At 38.0% G+C, this 22,663-nt stretch overlaps 1 long non-coding RNA gene across 2 annotated transcripts in view; it reads right to left on the bottom strand.

The window, feature by feature from the left end:
* Positions 1–22,663, bottom strand: part of LOC131396219 (uncharacterized) — a 122,626-nt gene that overhangs the window by 80,891 nt on the left and 19,072 nt on the right. Inside the window, exons 1-2 of one of the 2 annotated variants that reach the window (XR_009216448.1) lie at positions 16,540–16,753; positions 11,420–11,522 (exon numbers count right to left, since the gene is read on the bottom strand). This is a non-coding gene — a long non-coding RNA (uncharacterized LOC131396219). Of the gene's footprint in view, positions 1–11,419; positions 11,523–16,539; positions 16,754–22,663 lie in introns of those variants that run through there. The other variant, XR_009216446.1, reaches the window with a different exon arrangement.

Raw genomic sequence — 22,663 nt, 5'->3', positions numbered from 1 at the left:
GGGTGTGCACAAGGAGCAGATGGAGTGTGGGGGGCACTGGTGGAGTGTGTGAGGCCACTGCCATGGGGTGACTGGATCCACTTCAGGGGGTTGGAGCATGCACACAGGGCAAGACAGTGTTGATAGTGTGTGTGGTCCTGTGAGCAGTGGGGCTTATCAGCTGCAGAAGACTTGTGCTTCTCAAACAGCCACATGGGGGATCGGAAACACCTGCCAAAGCCTGAAACAATTGGGTGCTCCCCGGCCTGGGACCAGCCCCACCCAGCTGTAATCCTCAGAGTGCTGACAAGAGCCTTATAGGCCTGAGGCCTACAGCAATTGTAAGCCACTGAGCCTAACATCCAGTGATACTGGGGGCCTACTCATTTAACAGAAAAACTACAACAGGAATGTGCTATTAGACATTGCAGCCAACTGTTCTGGGGGTCCCCAAAACTGGTAAAGAGAAAGAGGGGTCCATAGCAGCCACATGCAGCTGAGAATTACACCAGCTGGCCAGGGGGACAGCTCAGGCTTCCTGGGCACCTACAGCAAGATCAACCTAGCCACAACAGAAGGACACATGTAGTCCACACTGGGGTCACTCCTGGAACATTTGGAACTGGTGATGAAAGGGAAGCACACTGCTGGGCCTCATAAGCATCTCTTACATAAGGTCACCTCTCCAAGATCAGGAGACATAGCTGACCTACCTAGTACATAGAAACAAGCACAGAGAAAGAGGCAAAATGAGGAGGCAAAGGAATACATTCCAAGTAAGGGAACAGGACAAAACCTCAGAGAAAGAACTAAATGAAACAGAAGTGAGCAATCTACCTGACAAAGAGTTAAAACAAAGAGACATAAGGATGCTCACTGATCTTGGGAGGAGAATGGATGAACTCAGTGAGAACATCAACAAAGAAATGGAAAATATAAAAAAGAACCAATCTGAAATGAAGAATACAAGACTAGAAATGAAAAATTCACTAGAGGGACTCAAAAGCAGGGTGGATGATACAGAAGAATGGATCAGCAAGCTAGATAAAAGACTAGAGGAAATCACCCAAGCTGAACAGAAAAAAGAATTTAAAACAGTGAGGACAGTCTAAGGGACCTCTGGGACAACATCCAGTGCACTAACATCTGTGTTATAGGTGTCCCAGAAGCAGAAGAGAGAGACAAAGGGGCAAAGAATCTATTTGAAGAAATAATAGATGAAAACTTCCCTAACCTAAGGGAGGAAACAGACATCCAGTTACAGGAAACACAGAGAGCACCAAAAAAGATAAACCCAAAGAGACCCACACCAAGACACATCATAATTAAAATGTCAAGAATTAAAGATAAAGAGAGAATCATAAAAGCCACAGGAGAAAGGCAATAAGTTACATAAAAAGGAAACCTCATAAGGCTATCAGCTGACTTCTCAGCAGAAACCTTACAAGCTAGAAGGGAGTCACACAATATACTTAAAGTTCTAAAAGGAAAAAACCTATAGCCAAGAATACTCTACCAGGCAAGATTATCATTCAGAATGGAAAGATAGATAAAGAGTTTCCCAGACAAGAAAAATTAAAGGAGTTTGTCACCAAGAAACCAGAACTACAAGAAATGCTAACGGGTCTTATTTAAGGGGGAAAGAGAAGACCACAAATAAGAAAATTATCTATTTCCATGATAAGAGGGTATCAGATACAAACACACAAAAAAGAGGTTAGATATGATATCAAAAGCATAAAATGTGGGAGGAGGGGAGTAAAAGAGTAGATCTTTTAGAAAGAGGTCAAACTAAAGAGACCATAAACTTAATATAAATTGGTATATACGTTGGTTATTATATATGAACCTGATGGTAATCACAAACCAGAATCCTATAATAAATAAACAAAAAACTAAGAGAAAGGAACCCAAACATAATACTAAAGAAAGTCATCAAACCACAAGGGAAGAGAGCAAGAGAAGAAGAAAGGAACAGAAAAGAACTACTAAAACACCGATAAAAAAGTAAAACAATGGCAATAAGTATATACATATCAATTGCTATTGTAAATGTCAATGGACTAAATGCTCCAATCAAAAGGCATAGGGTGGCTGTGGATAAAAAGACAAGACCCATATATATGCTGCATACAAGAGACACACTTCAGACCTAAAGACACTCACAAACTGAAAGTGAAGGGAAGGAAAAAGATACTCCATGCAAATGGCAATGAAAAGAAAGCTGGGGTAGCAATGCTTATATCAGACAAAATAGACTTTAAAACAAAAACTGTAACAAGACAAAGAAGGGTATTACTTAATGATCAAGGGAACAATCCAACAAGAGGATATAACACTTGTAAATATCTACGCACCCAACACAGGAGCACCTAAATATATAAAGCAATTATTAACAGACAGAAAAGGAGAAAAAGACAGTAACACAATGATAGTAGGGGACTTTAACACTCCACTTACACCAATGGATAAATCATCCAAACAGAAGATCAATAAGGAAACATTGGCCTTACATGACACACTAAACCAGGTGGATTTAGTAGATATAAACACAACATGCCATCCAAAAATCAAAGAATACACATACTTTTCAAATGCACATGGAACGTTCTCCAGGATTGATCACACTTTAGGCCACAAAACAAGTCTTAATAAATTTAAGAAGCTTTAAATAACACCAAGCATCTTTTCTGACCACAATGGTATGAAACTAGAAATCAAATACAGGAAAAAATCAGAATGCCACAAAAAAGTAGAGATTGAAGAAAATGCTACTGGACAGCTATTGAGTTAACAAAGAAATCAAAGGAGAAATCAAAAAATATGTGGAGACAAATAAAAATGAAAATACAACATGCCAAAATTTATGGGATACAGCAAAAGCAGTTCTAAGAGGGACGTTTATAGCAATACAGGCCTACCTCAACAAATAAGAAAAATCTCAGATAAATAATCTAACAGTGCACCTAAAGGAACTGGAAAAAGAAGAACAAAAAAAGCACAAAATCAGTAGAAGGAAGGAAATGATAAAAATCAGAGCAGAAGTAAATGAAATAGAGACTAAAAATCAATAGAAAAAATTAATGAAACCAAGAGCTGGTTCTTTGAAAAGATAAACAAAATTGACAAACCTTTAGCTAGACTCACGAAGAAAAAAGAAGAGAAGGCTCAAATAAATAAAATCAGAAATGAAAGAGAGGCAATTACAATGACACCCTCAGAAATACAAAAGATTACAAGAGAGTACTGTGAAAAACTATATGCCAACAAATTGGATAATCTAGAAGAAGTGGATACATTCCTAAAATCATACAATCTTCCAAAACTGAATCAAGAAGAAATAGAGAATTTGAATAGATCAATTACCAATAAGGTGATCAAAACAGTAATCAAAAACCTCCCCAAAAATAAAAGTCCAGAAACATACAGCTTCACTGGCAAATTCTACCAAACATTCAAAGAAGACTTAATACCTATCCCTCTCAAACTCTTCCAAAAAAATGAAGAGGAGGGGAAGCTTCCTAACTCAGTCTATGAAGCGAACATTACCTTGATACAAAACCAGACATTTTTCACAGAAATAGAACAAAGAATCCTAAAATTTAGATGGAACAACAAAAGACCCCGAATAGCCAAAGGAATCCTGAGGAAAAAGAACAAAGCTGGAGGTCTCACACTCCCTGATTTCAAAATAGACTACAAAGATATAGTAACCAAAACAACAGGGTACTGGTACAAAAACAGACACACAGATCAATGGAACAGAATTGAGAGCCCAGAAATAAACCCACACATCTATGGACAGCTAATTTTCGACAAGGGAGCCAAGAACATACAATGGAGAAAGGAAAGTCTCTTCAACGAATGGTGTTGGGAAAACTGGACAGCCACATGCAAAAAAATGAAAGTAGACCATTATCTTACACCATACACAAAAATCAACTCAAAATGAATTAAAGACTTGAATCTAAGACCTGAAACCATGAAACTTCTAGAAGAAAACATAGGCAGTACTCTCTTCGACATCAGTCTTAGCAACATCTTTTCAAGTACCATGTCTGACCGGGCAAGGGAAACAATAAAAAAATAAACAAATGGGACTACATCAAACTAAAAAGCTTCTACATGGCAAAGGAAATCATCAACAAAATGAAAAGACAACCTAACAACTGGGAGAAGATATTTGCAAACCATATTTCTAATAAGGGGTTAATATCCAAAATACATAAAGAACTCATACATCTCAACAACAGAAAAACTAACAACCCAATTAAAAAATGGGCAAAAGACCTGAAAAGACATTTCTCCAAAGAAGGTATACAGATGGCCAACAGGCACATGAAAAGATGTTCAACATCATTCACTATCAGGGAAATGCAAATCAAAATTACAATGAGATATCATCTCACGCCCGTCAGAATGGCTATAATTAACAAGACAGGAAACAACATGTGTTGGAGAGGATGTGGAGAGAAGGGAACTCTCATACACTGCTGGTGGGAGTGCAAACTGGTGCAGCCACTATGGAAAACAATATGGAGATTCCTCAAAAAATCAAGGATAGAACTACCATATGATCCCTCTATTCCACTTCCAGCTATTCCACTGCAAAAGAAAATGGAAACACAAATGGGTAAAGACACATGCACTCCTACATTTATTGCAGCATTATTCACAATAGCCAAAGGTTGGAAGCAACCTAGGTGCCCATTAAGGGACAAATGGATAAAGAAGATGTAGTATATATACACAATGGAATACTACTCAGCCATAAGAAACGATGAAATCTTGCCATTTGTGACAACATGGATGGACCTTGAGGGTATTATGCTAAAAAAAATAAATCAAAGGGAGAAAGTCATATACTGTATGATCTCACTCATAAGTAGAAGATAAAACAACAACAAACAATCACATAGAGACAGAGATTGGATTGGGGGAAGAGGGGCAGGGAGGGAGAGGGCGAAAAGGATGATTAGGCACCTGTGTGTGGTGATGGATTATAATTAGTCTTTGGGTGGTAAACATGATGTAATCTATACAGAAATTGAAATATAATGATGTACACCTGAAATATATATAATGTTATAAACCAATGTAACTGCAATAAAAATAAAGAAAGAAAAGATGCTCCACATCATATATCATCAGGGAAATGCAAATGAAAACAACGAGCTACAACTACGTATCTATTAGAATGGCCAAAATTGGAATGCTGACAACATTAAAAGCTGGTGAGGATGTGGAAAAACAGGAACTCTCTCTCATTGCTGGTAAGAATGCAAAACAGTACAGCCACTTTGGAAGACACTTTGGTGGTTTCTCCTAAAACTAAACAAACTCTTACCATACAATCCAGCAATCTTACTCATTGGTATTTATCCAAAGGAGTTGAAAACTTATGTCCATACAAAAACCTGCACACAGATGTTTGTAGCAGCTTTATTGATAATTGTCAAAACTTGGTAGCAACCAAGATGTCCTTCATTAGGTGAATGTAAAAATAAACTGTGGTACATCCAGACAATGGACTATTGTTCAGCACTAAAAAGAAATGAGCTACCAAGCCACAAAAAGACATGGAGGAAACTTAAATGCATGTTACTAAGTGAAAGAAGCCAATCTGAGAAGGCTACATACATATTTTGTGATTCCAATTATATAACACTCTGGAAAAGGCAAAACTGTGGAGACAGTAAAAAGATCAGTGGTTTCTGGGGTTGAGGGAGAAGGAGGGATGAATAGGCAGAGCACAGAGGATTTTTAGGGCAGTGGAACTATTCTATATGATACTATAATGATGGCTACATGTCATTATACATTTTTCCAAATACTTAGAATGTACAACACCAAGAGTGAGCCACAATGTAAACTATGGACTTTGGGTGATAATGACGTGTCAATGAGGTTCATCAATTGTAACCCCTGTACCACTCTGGTGGGGGATGTTGATAATAGGGCAGGCTATGCATGTGTGGGGCAGGAGGTATATGGGAAATCTCCGTACCTCCCTCTCAATTATGCTGTGAATCTAAAACTTCTCTTTAAAAAAAGATCTTAAAAAAATAAATAAATAAACTTATGTGTTGACTATTAAAATATCCAAGGAATTTTTTCAAATAGATGAATTACTAGTAGTTTTTACAAAAGTGATTTCAAGCTAATAGTATATTCTAATGTATAAGCAGTCTGTCTCTTTGGGTCCTTCTCCTTATACCTGGGCATTCAAAAATTAGCTTTAAGATAAAAGTAAAGCTATCCCATCTATAATCTCTGGCAATGCTGTTTTTCTAGGCCACTGCTACCATCCCCTCCCTCCCTTAAAAACCATTCTACAGGGAGCTGGCCCCGTGGCTTAGCAGTTAAATGCACATGCTCCACTACTGGCGGCCCGGGTTCGGATCCTGGGCGCGCACCGAGGCACCACTTGTCTGGCCATGCTGTGGCAGCGTCCCACATGCAGCAACTAGAAGGATGTGCAACTACGACATACAACTATCTACTGGGGCTTTGGGGAAAAAAAGGAGGAGGATTGGCAATAGATGTCAGCTCAGAGCTGGTCTTCCTCAGCAAAAAGAGGAGGATTAGCATGGATGTTAGCTCAGGGCTGATCTTCCTCACAAAAAAAAAAAACCATTCTACAAATGCGCCACATGTACTAAACCTTTTAATGATACTACAGCATCTCTTAAGGCTGAATTTTTGCAGTTGTGGTTCCACCTTATAGCAAGAACTTACTCTGGTCTTCCTACACACACATTCCAACTAGCAAAGCTCAATTACAAGAGAGTATTTGGTCCTATAATCTTCTTATGGAAGTTGTAGTTCAGTCAAGTTGATAGTATGCGGAGCGAATGAAGGAGCAGAAAAAGATAATCTGCTGTATCATTTTAAGGACAATTTAGCAGTAACTTAAAGACCAGCACTGAAAATTTGGCCCTTTGGCCTTATGATTCCATTTCGATTTATTTATACAAATGTCTACATCTTGTACAAAGATGAGTTTAAGGAGGTTCATAGTAGATATACTCAACACAGTGAACCATTGGAGGTGTTCCAAATGTCTATTAACTGGGAGCAGAAAAATATGTTATTATTCTACCACTGTGTGAAATACTATGCAGTCATTAAGAAAAATAGGCTCATGTGCCTGACATTGAAAATCTATAAGAAAAGATTTAACTGAAGAAGGGCAAATTGTGTGGTAAAATATGTATGTTATAACATAGTTGTATAAAATAAGCACATCATAATGTGTTTGTGCACAAGCTTAAATGCATGGAAAAATGTCAGAAAGAGTGCACGACAAGGTAAACAGTGGTAGACATTGCCCCTGGGAAGTGAGCAGGATAGCACTTATGTGCATGTGTGCATGCATATGTGTGTGCACATGTGTGTGCATGTGTGAGAATTCCTTATTCTATATTTTTCCATACGGTTTGCTTGCTTCAGTATTCCTTTAATTTTTATGTAATTGGAAATAAAATGTTATATGTTTTCAATGAGAGGCACTTTATATACACAAGAAACTACTAGAAAACAGTATATAACAAAGAACAATGACATCAAACAAACAGAATGTGAACAATTACAGATTTTTGGAGAATAAAGAGATCATTTACAGTTGAAGAAATACTTCCTAAGGTCAAAACTATGAAGAAATTGGAAATAATTTAAAACTAAACGGAAACAATAAAAATTCCTAATATCTAGCATAATGCCTGGCACATAGTAGCTAATCAGTAATCATTTGTTAAATGCCAATAATTGTCATGACATCCTGGATAGGTTGCATCTCTGCAGCAGAGTTCTCCTGTTAGTCAAATAAACTGGTTTTCCTAGATTATTTCAAAGATCCCATTAAGGTATAAAAATTTTCATTTAATGGATCATATCATCTCTATGCCAATATACTACATTCTAATTTGTAAGAGATTTTCTGGGACTTTCAATTTTTAAAAAAATCCATCCTATGGTCTATACAAGTAGAGACAAAGGAGTTTGATTTTTTTGTAATATTTAATTTAGAAAAATATGACCATTGTATGTATGCCTCCTACTGGCAAGGTATATAATTTCATTGACAAGGCATCCATTTCAGGCCCACAAACTTGGAAAACAGTTCTCACAGCTGCCACTAGAAGCAGACCTAGGAATTACCACTCTAAACTTGATTCTGGTTTTAATAAGGCAAACAATCATGGAAAGTCAATAAAAAACTTAAAAACCTATTTGTCCACATTAAAATATTAAGAGAAAGGAATACTTCCCAGAAGAAAAATATTTGTTTGAAAACAGACAGGATAGGTTTCATAAAGAACACAGTAATAAATATGGTGAGTTTAGGATTATATATGAGAATCTATGAAAGGAAAGCAAAAGGCTATACAAGGTAACTGCTAAATTTGTGAATTGTAACTGATTTTTTCCCAAAGGGAAATAAGTTGTTATAACTGCAAGAAAAGAAATACATGTACTTTGCTTTTTAAAAAATAATAAATCAGAGAAAAGTATACAAATGAAAGTAAAAATTAGACATAAAATGCATAATTCGACCATCCACAAATAACCTCTGCTAACATTTTGTTCTATATCCTTCCAACCATTTTTTCCCAAAGCACACAATACACTTTACGTGATTGAATTCATAATATTTTACAATCTGCTCTTTCACTTTAAAATATAGCACTATGAAAATATCATAATCTACATCATAATATCATAATATTCTATTGGTGAATGCTTAAATTCTCTCCAGCTTTTCACTATTGAAATACGTTATAATGAAATATCTTGAAACTACATGTTTTCACAATTGTTCTAAATTCCCAGTTAAGATTCTGGAAAATAAAGTTGAAATTACTTCTCTAAGGATAAAATTGTTGAATTTCCTGTAGAAAAACTACAGGAAATAGAAACAAAGCAAAGCAGAGAACTTCTGCAGAACATTCCAGTTGGACATTTCAGAGGGAGATCAATCAATTCCTCCAGAAGAGGGGTGGGTGTAGAGAGAAGCAAACAGAGGCATATGTAATCCCCACTTTACTATAAAAACACTTGTGCAATCAATTAATCAACACAGCTTTAGGGGATGCATCTGGAGGTAGTAAGGATTTCAAGGAAGAAAGTAGAAAAACTAGGCAAGTCTCCATAATTATAAAGAAAAGTTTGATTAATTTAATTTTACTTTTTAATCTCTATTGAGGTATAATTGATAAACAAAAAGTTGCACATATTTAATGCATGCATCATGAGTTTGGACATATGCATACACATGTGATACCATCACCACAACCAAGGCACTAAACATATCCATCACCTCCAAAAATTTTCTTGTATTATTTTGTGAGGTTTTCTTGTTTGTTTCATTTTGTTTTTGTGGTAAGAAAACTTAGCATGAAATCTATCCTCTTAACATATATTAAAGTGCACAACACCATATTGTTAATTATAGGCCCTATGTTGTACAGTAGATTTTTGGAACATATTCATCTTGTAAAACTGAAACTTTATACTCCTTGAGCAACAACTCCCCACCCCTCAGCACCTGGCAACCATAATTCTATTCTCTGCTTCTATGTGTTTGACCATCTTAGATACCACATATAAGTGGAATCATCTAGTATGTGTCCTTCTGTGACTGGCTTATTTCACTTAGCATAATGTCCTCTAGGTTCATCCATGTTGTCACGTATGGCAGGATATCTTCCTTATTTAAGGCTGAATAATAGTCCATTGTATGTATATACTACATTTTCTTTATCCATTCATCTGTCAATAGACATTTGAGTTGTTTCCATATCTTGGCTATTGTGAATAATGTTTCAATGTATGTGGGGGTGCAGATATCACTTTGAGATACTGATCTCAACTCTTTTAGATATATACCCAGAAGTGGGATTGCCAGATCATATGGTAGTTCTACTTTTAATTTTATAGAGCAGAAAAAAAATGAAGAATAAAAAAATAAGAGTTTCAAGGTTACCTAAAATGAGAGTGCTCATGAACATGTAAATGAGACATACTCCCAGGGGGATAAATCATGTCATGTAAGAGGGAAATAAAAGAGTTGAAAAAGGAAGAATAAAAATTTCAAAGCAATGAATTCATAGAAAATTGATTTGCAGTGTGCAAAGACATGCTTTTGCTTTATTTGGTGAAGAAAGAAGATTAAAACCATTACAATGTAATCATAATCATATTCTGTAATTAAAAATCACCTAATGTCAAATAAACTTGGGTGAAAACTTGTTGTGAAGCATTGATAGTAAATGTATCACATTTTCCTTATTTCTATGGGAAGTCCCATAGGCCCACTGGGCTTCTTTCTTGAGGAAGAATTGGGACCAAGGACACATAAATTAAAAACTTGTGTCTGGATGAAATTGAAAAATATAGAGCAAAGAATATGTGAAATTTAGAAAGCCAAGAAAGCTTTCTCACTCATATAGCCACCCCAGCCACTTCCAAAGCAATCAAAATAAAACATCCTGGACTCTATCTGTGAACCTCATCAAAGAAAATGTCCCCACATAAAATCATTGATACCATCAAGTAGAGAAAACATACAATGGAATTAAGTATAGAAAAAACCTTTAAGTGTCTGACCTAACATCTTTTACTGCATCTTTCTTCTACAGTCTTTAGAAGAATAAAAACTTCCAAAACAATGACAGTTCAGAATACCTCTCTGAATTGTGTATGTTATGCCAACTCTACTCATCATTTGGAGACAAAAGAGAGGTGGACACAAAAGCTCTGACGAGCATGATAGGACATAAATTAAAGCATATTATACAAGGAGGGCTTCTGAAGTGTATTCCAGCGATTTTGAAGAAACAACGCTTCCATTGTTCTCACTCCCAGAAATAATCTTATTGAAGGTGAAGTTTCCCTGTGTCCGAGAGCTCTTCACAAAAATGAAACATTTTCTCTTTGAGTACATCCAAAGCAAGATAGCGAGATTCAGGCTGGGTTGGAAGAGCGACTATAATCGACCTCAAAGTGAAAGCATCTATTACACAGCTTTCTTTCATCCGAATTCTTTATTATCCCAAATATGTTTTAAAGAATTTTTCTTAGAGTCTTGCAAACAATTTCAGCAATGACTAGACTTCCACTTTGCCAAATAGGCTTGTACAGCTATATGAAAACTATGCAGGAAATAACCAGGCCGCTAGCAGCAGTCTGACCCCTGGCAGCATTTCAGCATTGTTTTAATTATGGCCTATGCATCATAGGCCTTTCCGTTCTCGGTTGGTTAAATCCATGGATGTGGAACCCAAGGATGCAGAGGGTTGACTGTACTGGTAATAGAAAGTTGTTCTGCTTACTGAGCAGGATGAACATTTGGGGTACGCAAATATGCCAGTACAGTAATCACCAGGCCAGAGTGAATTCTTCTATACGGTAAAGTTGTAAGAACTTTGAATGCCCTTACCAGTTGGGGATATCAATATCAAAATGAACAGGAACCTAGTGGGCTAGTGACAAACGGTGTGAAGAGATGAGAATCACCATTAGTAGCAAGAGAGAAGGGAAACCTGGAAAAAGAGACATGATAGGGATTAGTTAAACCCAAAACATCTATAAAGATATGACTCTACAATGCAGAACTTATATAACTGGTGAAAATATAGGGTCCTGAGGTGGAGGCCAGGTAGTATCTTTCCTATTAAGTCATCTTTTGTTCCACTCTGAACGGAATTCTGGGGATGCCATTTTCTGTCTTATCCTTCTCCTACTTCTACCATAACTCCTCTTTTCTAAACGTTTTCCGTCCCACCAGTGCACAGCTTCAAGCCCTGGTCCTCAGTGTGATCTACGTGTAAGAGTGACCCGGGACACATTAAAACATGTTGGTGTCCTGGCCCCACACAAGATCAATGAAAGTCAGGATTTCTGGTCATGGGGCTGAACATCACTGTTTATTTTCTAAAGCTGCTCAGATGTTTCTAGTACACAGTCAGGATTGAGATTTAGACACCAAGGGGACAGCAGCGGGTGCTTTGCACAGGAAGGGTGGCAGGTCCTTCATTCTTCAAAGCAAAGCATCAACAAGGAAGACAAGGTGCTGTCGGCAGTCACATTTCCTCGTATAACTGAATTTTCTGCTTCTTGTTTTTTCTATTTGCACAAAGAGTAGAACTGGAGAGAGGAGAAGGAAGTCAAGAAGGAGGTGAGACAGAAAGATACCTGTTCCTATAACACTTCCCCTAGTTGAATATGAATTAGGAAGGATAGCTCTCTCCCTAATTAGTGTGCTGGGAGAAACTGGAGGCTATTCCTGCACGTTACATCAAAGGAGGAATTTTGCCCTCTCAGACAACACTAAGACCCCAGGAAATTTGGTGGCTTTCTCAAGCCTTCTCAGCCTAGACACCCCACTTAGTGCTACATTTGCATCTTGTGATGAGGGAAACTCTTTTAGGCAGCCTACCCCACACTCCCAACATGTAGCAAGGCAAAAGGTCTTCTCTATGATGACCCCATATCCCTCTAGAGATTGCCTCAATCATCCCAAGTTGGCCAGCAGGAAGTAAGGACAGGAAAAAGAACACCATTGATCTCACTTTCATTTCAATCTCTGATTTCTGGATTTGGAATCTGGTCAAGATATGGGAATGGAGAGGGACTTGCCGTATCATAGTATGTAATCTCCCCAGAGCAAATGACTATATCAAATATTTATTCACAGCCTTGGTTTGTGATTCACAAATCTTTTCTATCAAAATACAGGAGCCCAGTCTATGAGTTTCAAGAAGAGAGCTGAGAGAAAAGGGCAGGGAGGGGACTGTGGAAGGAATAATAGTCCCGACTCTATGGTGACCTAGCATAGGCTACTGGGTCTGTCTCCATGGAGAAATTACAGAACGAAAAGACAGTAGGAATATGAGGAAATACGTAGTAACTATGGGAAGTTCCTGAGGAGATTAGAGATTGCTATGGATTGTGTTGTATCTCTTTATTAGGGTATGTGTGGCATGGGTGGGTATGAGGGCTTTGATAGATACAGCCTGGGCAGAAGACAGTGAGACTAGAGCTTGTAGGAGAACTTTATAAATTCTGTTTCAGTCTCCATCCACCTCTACCCCCTCCCACACACATGGTGCTTTGGAACAACATTTGCCTGACATTGCTCTCAGGTATCCCAGTGTTATTGGAACACTATGAGAGCAGAACACAGACCCGACAGGGCTGAGGCACTGATGAAAACATATATGGGCTATTGTGTTGCCATCTCCCAATGATTCCTCTATTCTCTAGTCCAAAAACCCTAAACTCCAAACCTAAAGAGATTCCTACTCCCTAACTAAAGGGTTCACCTTGAGGAGAGAGGGCCTTTCAGAAGTGGGGACAACAGGTCTATGGTGCCTACAGCTCTCCGCCATGGAGTTCATCCCTTCCCTTATGTCCAAACACACTAAGGGAGTCACAGGCCAGTACCTGTGCTTAGCCCTTCCTATCAGACAGGATGGCTAATAATTGAGGGGAATATGAGCAGTTCACAGGCCATTAAACTAAAAAAAAAAAGGGCAATGTAAACACGATAAAAAATACAAAAACTGAAGAATACATATCATCTGACTTGTCGAAAAAAATTGACCAAGAATTTAAAATAAATACAATAAATATCCTCAAAGAAAAAACGGAGAATTGCAGTAACATGAAAGAGGAACAAGAATACAAAATCCCTACTAGGGGTTAAATGGAGTTAAACTCTTATAAAATAATTGCATTATTTTGGAAATATAAAAAGCACTAATTTAAAGTAAACTTTAACAAGTCAAGGATAAATATTGCAATCAACTGAACAAGTACTAAAAATGAGAAAGAAATTGGAATAATAAAAATACTTGATTAATCCAAAGGTATGCAGGCAAGGGGAGAGAAAGAAACAGAGAAGGAGAAAATAGAGAAAGCACAAGATGGCAGACTTAATTTAACTATAATTAAATTAAATGTTAATGGAATAAACATTTTTTATAATTCTATAAAAGATGAAGATTTTCAGATTGGATAGAAACTACAAAACCCTACTATATGATGTTTACAAGGTATATGTTTTAAACGACAAAAACTATCTAAAATAAAGGGATGGGGAAAGCTATACCATAAGATCACTATCTAAAATAAAGCTGGTGTAATTATATTAATATCAGACAATGAAGAATTTTAAACAAGAAATATCACTTAAATGTAATAAAAAGACATCTTTTAAAGATAGAAAGGTCATAAGGATAGAGAGTTTAATTGAACTTAGTCATAGTAAATTCATTTTTAATACATTGCTAGTTTCTAATATTTTCTTTAGAACTTGTATATATACGCATAGCCATAGGAGAAACAGAGCTGTTGAATAGGATTTTTATTTATGTTTTTATTTCTTTATTTTTTTGTTTTTGAAATTAATCAAGCTTCACAATGACATAAATAGGGAAGCTTGCAGGAAACTTCTCCGGAATAGTATTAAAGAGCATCAAGATATAAAAGCCAACATTAAGATCCTTTGGTGTGCTTGGCATGGCACTGAATGTTAAATGTACTATCTCATATACCGGGGAAAACACTGCTGTTCAGACCTGGAATTTGAAACTGATTTGAGCCACACTATATTCCTGATTAATTATTGCTTCATTATTAATCCAAGCAGCTACAGGCATACGTTTCTTGTTTTCCTTAGAAATATGCAGATGTTAAAGCTATGCATCAGGCCATTTACAGTGCTGAATGTCAGCAAGACAATAAAATGTGATGGTTGCAATAATAATAAACACGACTATTTCCTAAGTTATCACCAATAAGCGGAATTATCAAGCTAGTATGAACCTCATTGCTTTTATTAATAATCTTGAAAGAAAAAAAAAGGACTATTTATCTGGCTAGGATTATTTCAAAGGAGTTTGCAGTATTAAGAAAAATGAAAAAAATGGATTAGAATTTTCAAAATCTTTCTTTTGATAAAAGATACATTAAACCAGTGGTTATCAAATTTGCACATTCACCAGAATCCCCTAGTAGGATTACAAAAACAGATTCCTGAGCCCCACCCAGGAGTTTTTGAATCTGTAGGTCTGAAGTGGGGCTAAATAAATTGCATTTCTAACAAATTTCCAGGTGATGCTAATACTGCTGGTCCCAAGACCAAACATTGAAAGACCCAGCGCTTTAAACAAATGAATAGACCCACCTGGGAACTATGTCATCTCCAGTATCTGAGTGATTCTTTTTTTTCCCCAACTCTAAAACATTGAATTAGTTTAAAGTGAATGAGATTTTTCTTCCACATGAAAAGCTAAGAAACACTTAATTGGATATTTTCCATAAAACAATTCTTGGTACTGATCCAATATCCAAAAACCCTCCATGTGTCTCCTCTCATGCCTGCTGAGGGACCTCCAATGCTTAAATACAATAGGGAGACACCATACTCCTTCAAAGTTCTAGAGAGTCCCAGAATGTAAATTTTATTGTGGTGTTGGCCTTTCAAATATGTTTGCTTCGTTGCATTTTATGCTGCTTCCTATTCCCACAAACACTGACTCTCATTAAAAGCAGGAAAACATTGCAATTGAAACCACCCAAAGAAACCAAGGGTATCCACGAGGCACTAATACTTGTCTTCTCCCTTTTTATCTGCTGTTTAGTGTGTCTAACCTGCAACAGGGAATGAATGTAAACAAAAATCTTATTAAAATAGAGCAACAATAAATTGGGAAGAAAATCAAGTGGGACATAAGACACAGTATCTTGAGTTAGGTTGGCATTTGACGCAGCAGAGAACAGAAAGAGATGAGTTCCTCTAGAGATGTATCTGATAGGACATGTGTGATACAAAAAAGTGTACATGACAAGAACAGGAATCAGGGAGAACAATCAACAAGACTGCTCGCATATCACTAGGGGGATATAATTACAACAGTACTGACCAGGATGAATTAAATATGCTCTAAAGATCTGCTGTACAACATTGTACACAGACTCAACAATATTGTATTGTACACTTAAAGATTTTTTAAGAGGGTATATCTCATGTTAAGTGTTCTTATCAAGGAGAGGGGGAAGATGGCGGCATAGGCAGACTCTGAACTCACCTCCTCCCACGGACACAGCCAATTTACAACTACTCATGGAAAAATTACCCCTGAGACAGAACTGAAAACTGGATAAGAGGAACTCCTGCAACAACAGACAATCCTAACTGAGGTGGAAGAGGCAGAAACTCCCTTCTGGAGAGAAAAAACGCCGCCTTCACAAGCCGCCAGCTTCACGGCCGCCGGGAGCAGCACACAGGTCCGCAGCCTCCCTGGAGGCGCGGGGCCCTGAGCCGGGAGTGCCCCTGCTGTGGGCATTTTGTGGACCCAGCACAATCAAGACCAGTGGCATAATATCTGACTTTGCCTGCTACTAAAACATCGGCGAGTACCCCCAGAAAAGCTGGTGCACAAAGACATTAAAACCGGCTCTTAAAGGCCTCATGCACAAACTCACCCATTTCAGAAAGCATCCTAAAATCACCAGAAAGAAAGGTGCACAGTGCTTCGGTGAAAAGAGACTCACCTGATAGGCCCTGAGTGCATCTCAGTGAGAGGTGAGACCTCTCCAGGGACTGGGACGTTGGCGGCGGCCATTGTTGTGGCCTGGTGTCGGACATTGGAGTTCTCCCTGAGGCCTGCTAGCCCAGGTCTGCCCCACCCACTAGAGCGCTGATTTAATCCAGCTCAGCCAGGGCGGGCAGCCCACCCTAGAGACTGGCCCCACCCAACAACAAGCCCTCAGGCAACCTGTGAGCCTCCATAGATTGGTGACTGGATTCTCTGCAGCCTGGCAACTGAGCCCACTTCAGTGGGGCAGGGCGTGCACAAGGAGCGGGTGGAGAGTGTGGGACAGTGGTGGAGTGTGTGGGGCTCCCGCCGTGGAGAGACTGGGTCCAATTCGGGAGGTCGGGGCGCACACACGGGACAGGACTGTGTTGACTGTGTGTGTGGACCTGTGGGCGGCAAGGCTTATCAGCTGCAGAAAACTTGTGCTTCTCAAAGACCCACATAGGGGGTTTGCCCCACCTTCCAAAGTCTGAAACAATTGGGTGCTCCAATGCCTGAGGCCAGCCCCACCAAGCTGCAATCCTCAGAGAGCTGACAAGAGACCTAAAGCCTGGAGGCTTATAGCAATTGTTATTGCTTATAGCAATTGAGCCTAACAACCTGCCATGCTGGGGGCCTACTCACTTAAAAGAAATACTGCAACACAAATGTGGTATTAGAACTTGCAGCCAACTGTGCTGGGGCTCCCCACACCCAATAAAGAGACTGAAGGGCCCACAACAACTACAAGCAGCTGAGCATTACAACAGCTGGCCAGGAGCATAACTCGGCCTCCCTGGGCGCCTACAGGGAGAGCAAACAGGCCACAACAGAAGGACACACATAGCCCACATAGGGGTCACCCCCATAACGTTGAGAACTGAGGGAAGCACACTGCAGGACTCCTAAGCCATCACTTACATAAGGTCACCTATCCAAGAGCAGGAGACGTAGCTGATCTACCTACTACATAGACACAAGCACAGGGAAAGAGGCAAAATGAGGAGGCAAAGGAATACATTCCAAGTAAGGGAACAGGACAAAACTCCAGAAAAGGAACTAAGTGAAACAGAAATGAGCAACCTACCTGACAGAGAGTTCAAACTAAGAGTGTTAAGGATGTTCACTGATCTGGGGAGAAGAATAGATGAACTCAGTGAGAATGTCAACAAAGAAATGGAAGATATAAAAAAGAACCAATCAGAAAGGAAGAATACAATACTGGAAATGAAAAATTCGCTAAAAGGACTAAAAACAGAGTAGAGGATACAGAAGAACAGATCTGTGAGCAGGACGAAAGACTATAAGAAATTACCCAAGCTGAACAGGTAAAAGAGAAAAGAATTAAAAAGAGTGAGGACAGTCTAAGGGACCTCTGGGACAACATCAAGTGCACTAACATCCATGTTATAGGTGTCCTGAAAGGTGTTGAGTGAGACAAGGGGGCAGAGAATCTATTTCAAGAAATAATAGATGAAAACTTCCCTAACCTAAGGAAGGAAAGAGACATCCAGGTACAGGAAGCACAGAGAGCCCCAAACAAGATAAACCCAAAGAGGCCCACACCAAGACACATCATAATCAAAATGTCCAGAATGAAAGATAAAGAGAGAATCCTAAAAGCAGCAAGAGAAAGACAAGTTACATACAAAGGACACCCCATAAGGCTATCAGCTGACTTCTCAGCAGAAACCTTACAGGCTAGAAGAGAGTGGCACAATATATTTAAAGTGCTAAAAGGAAAAAACTTACAGCCAAGAATACTCTACCCAGCAAAGTTATCATTCAAAATGGAAGGAGAGATCAAAAATTTCCCAGACAAGCAAAAATTAAAGGAGATTGTCACCAAGAAACTAGTGCTACAAGAAATGTTAAAGGGACTGATTTAAGGGGAAAAGAGATGACCACAAATAGGAAAAATTATCTATTTCCATGATAAGAGGGCAATGGATACAAATGCGCAAAAAAGAGGTTAGATATGATATCAAAAACATAAAATGAGGGAGGAGGGGAGTTAAAGAGAAGAGTTTTCAGACAGAGGTCAAACTAAAGAGACCATCAATTCTGTATAGAAGAAGAAAGGAACAGAGAAGGACTACTAAAACACTGAGAAAAAAAGTTAAAAAATGGCAGTAAGTACATACTTATCAATAGCTACTTTAAACATCAATAGACTAAATGCCCCAATTAAAAGGCATAGGGTGGCTCATTGGATAAAACACCAAGACCCATATATATGCTGCATACAAGAGACACACTTCAGACCTAAAGAAACTCACAAACTGAAAGTGAAGGGATGGAAAAAGATACTGAACACAAATGGCAATGAAAAGAAAGCTGGGGTAGCAATACTCATATCAGACAAAATAGAATTTAAAACAAAAACTGTAAAAAGAGACAAGGGCATTACATAACGATCAAGGGAACAATCCAACAAGAGGATATAACACTTGAAAATATCTACGTACCCAGTGTAGGTGCACCTAAATATATAAAGCAATTATTAACAGACATAAAAACAGAAATAGACAGTAACACAATAATAGTAGGGGACTTTGACACTCCACTTACACCAACGGATAGATCATCCAAACAGAAGATCAATAAGGAAACATTGGCCTTAAATGACACACTAGAACAGAAGGACCTAGTAGATATATACAGAGCATTCCATCCAAAAACCGAAGAATACACGTTCTTTTCAAATGCACATGGAACATTCTCCAGGATTGATCACATATTAGGCCACAAAAAGAGTCTCCATAAATTTAAGAAGATTGAAATAATACCAAGCATCTTTTCTGACCACAACGGTATGAAACTGGAAAGCAACTATAGGAAGAAAATCAGAAAAGCCACAAATACATGGAGATTAAACAAAATGCTACTGAACAACTGTTGGGTCAACGAAGAAATCAAAGAAGAAATCAAAAAATACCTGGAGACAAATGAAAATGAAAATACAACACGCCAGAATTTATGGGATACAGCAAAAGCGGTTCTAAGAGGGAAGTTTATAGCAATACAGGCCTATCTCAACAAACAAGAAAAATCTCAAATAAACAATCTAACAATGCACTTAAAGGAACTGGAAAAAGAAGAACAAACAAAGCCCAAAATCAGTAGAAGAAGGGAAATAATAAAAATCAGAGCAGAAATAAATGAAATAGAGACTAAAAAAATAATAGAAAAAATTAATAAACCCAAGAGCTGGTTCTTTGAAAAGATAAACAAAATTGACAAACTTTTAGCTAGACTCACCAAGAAAAAAGGAGAGAAGGCACAAATAAGTAAAATCAGAAATGAAAGAGGAGAAATTACAACAGACACCTCAGAAATACAAAAGATTATAAGACAATACTATGAAAAGCTGTATGCCAACAAATTCCACAATCTGGAAGAAATGGATAAATTCTTAGAATCATACAACCTTCCAAAACTGGATCAAGAAGAAGTAGAGAATTTGAATAGACCAATCACCAGTAAGGAGATCGAAACAGTAATCAAAAACCTCCCCAAACATAAAAGTCCAGGACCACACGGCTTCCCTGGTGAATTCTACCAAACATCCAAAGAAGAGTTAATACCTATCCTTCTCAAACTCTTCCAAAAAATTGAGGAGGGGGGGAAGCTCACTAACTCATTCTACGAAGCCGACATTACCCTGATACCAAAACCAGACAAGGACAACACAAAAAAAAGAAAACTACAGGCCAATATCACTGATGAACATCGATGCAAAAATCCTCAACAAAATACTAGCAAATCGCATACAACAATACGTTAAAAAGATTATACACCATGATCAAGTGGGATTTATTCAGGTATGCAGGGATGGTTCAACATTCGCAAGTCAATCAACATAATACACCACATTAATAAAATGAAGAATAAAAATCACAGGTTCATCTCAATAGATGCAGAGAAAGCATTTGACAAGATACAGCATCCATTTATGATAAAAACTATGAATAAAATGGGTATAGAAGGAAAGTACCTCAACATAATAAAGGCCATATATGACAAACCCACAGCTAATATCATCCTCAATGGTGAAAAATTGAAAGCTATCCCTCTAAGAATAGGAACCAGACAAGGATGCCCACTCTCACCACTCCTATTTAACATAGTACTGGAAGTCCTAGTCAGAGCAATCAGGCAAGAAAAAGAAATAAAAGGGATCCAAATTGGAAAGGAAGAAGTGAAACTGTCACTATTTGCAGATGACATGATTTTATATATAGAAAACCCTAAAGAATCCACCAGAAAACTTTTAGAAGTAATAAACGAATATGGTAAAGTTGCAGGATACAAAATCAACATACAAAAATCAGTTGCATTTCTATACACTAACCACGAAGTAGCAGAAAGAGAAATTAAGAATACCATCCCATTTACAATTGCAACAAAAAGAATAAAATACCTAGGAATAAACTTAACCAAAGAGGTGAAAGATCTGTACACCGAAAACTATAAAACATTGCTGAAAGAAATTGAAGAAGACACAAAGAAATGGAAAGACATTCCATGCTCTTGGATTGGAAGAATTAACATAGTTAAGATGTCCATACTTCCTAAAGCCATCTATAGATTCAATGCAATCCCTATCAAAGTTCCAGCAGCAGTTTTCACAGAAATAGAACAAAGAATCCTAAAATTTATATGGAACAACCAAAGACCCGGAATAGCAATCCTGAGAAAAAAGAACAAAGCTGGAGGTCTCACATTCCCTGATTTCAAAATAGACTACAAAGCTGTAGTAACCAAAACAGCACGGTATTGGCACAAAAACAGACACACAGATCAATGGAATAGAATCGAAAGCCCTGAAATAAACCCACACATCTATGGACAGCTAATCTTTGACAAAGGAGCCAAGAACATACAATGGAGAAAAGAAAGTCTCTTCAACAAATGGTGTTGGGAAAACTGGACAGCCACATGTGAAAAAATGAAAGTAGACCCTTACCTTACACCATACACGAAATTAACTCCAAATGGATTAAAGACTTGAATGTAAGACCTGAAACTATGAAACTTCTAGAAGAAAACATAGGCAGTACGCTCTTTGACATTGGTCTTAGCAACATCTTTTCAAGCACCATGTCTGACCAGGCAAGAGAAACAATAAAAAAAATAAACAAATGTGACTACATCAAACTAAAAAGCTTCTGCACAGCAAAGGAAACATCAACAAAACAAAAAGACAACCTAACAATTGGGAGAAGATATTTGCAAACCATACATCTGACAAGGGCTTAATCTCCAAAACATATAAAGAACTCATGCATCTCAACAACAAAAAAACTACCAACCCAATTGAAAAATGGGCAAAAGACCTGAACAGACATTTCTCCAAAGAAGATATACAGATGGCCAACAGGCACATGAAAAGATGTTCAAAATCATTAACTCTCAGGGAAATGCAAATCAAAACTACAATGAGATATCACCTCATGCCCGTCAGAATGGCTATAATTAACAAGACAGGAAACAACATGTGTTGGAGAGGATGTGGAGAGAAGGGAACTCTCATACACTGCTGGTGGGAGTGCAAACTGGTGCAGCCACTATGGAAAACAGTATGGAGATTCCTCAAAAAAGCAAGGATAGAACTACCATATGAGCCAGGTATTCCACTGCTGGGTATTTATCCAAAGAACTTGAAAACACCAATGCATAAAGATACGTGCACCCCTGTGTTCATTGCAGCGTTATTCACAATAGCCAAGACTTGGAAGCTACCTATGTGCCCATCAAGGGACGAATGGATAAAGAAGATGTGGTATATATACACAATGGAATACTACTCAGCCATAAGAAACGATGAAATCCAGCCATTTGTGACAACATGGATGGACATTGAGGGTATTACGCAAAGTGAAATAAGTCAGAGGGAGAAGGTCAAAACCGTATGATTTCCTTCATTAAGTAGTAGATAATAACAACAATAAACAAACACATAGAGACAGAGATTGGATTGGTGGTTACCAGAGGGGAAGGGGGGAGAGAGGAGGGTGAAAGAGATAATTCGGCACACGTGTGTGGTGATGGGTTGTAATTAGTATTTGGGTGGTGAACATGATGTAATCTATGCAGAA

This window comes from Diceros bicornis, chromosome 32 (assembly GCF_020826845.1).
Source record: "Diceros bicornis minor isolate mBicDic1 chromosome 32, mDicBic1.mat.cur, whole genome shotgun sequence".
NCBI classification, from domain to species: Eukaryota; Metazoa; Chordata; class Mammalia; order Perissodactyla; family Rhinocerotidae; genus Diceros; species Diceros bicornis.
Note: the sequence above shows the minus strand (reverse complement) of the source record. Positions and strands in the feature narration are given on the sequence as shown.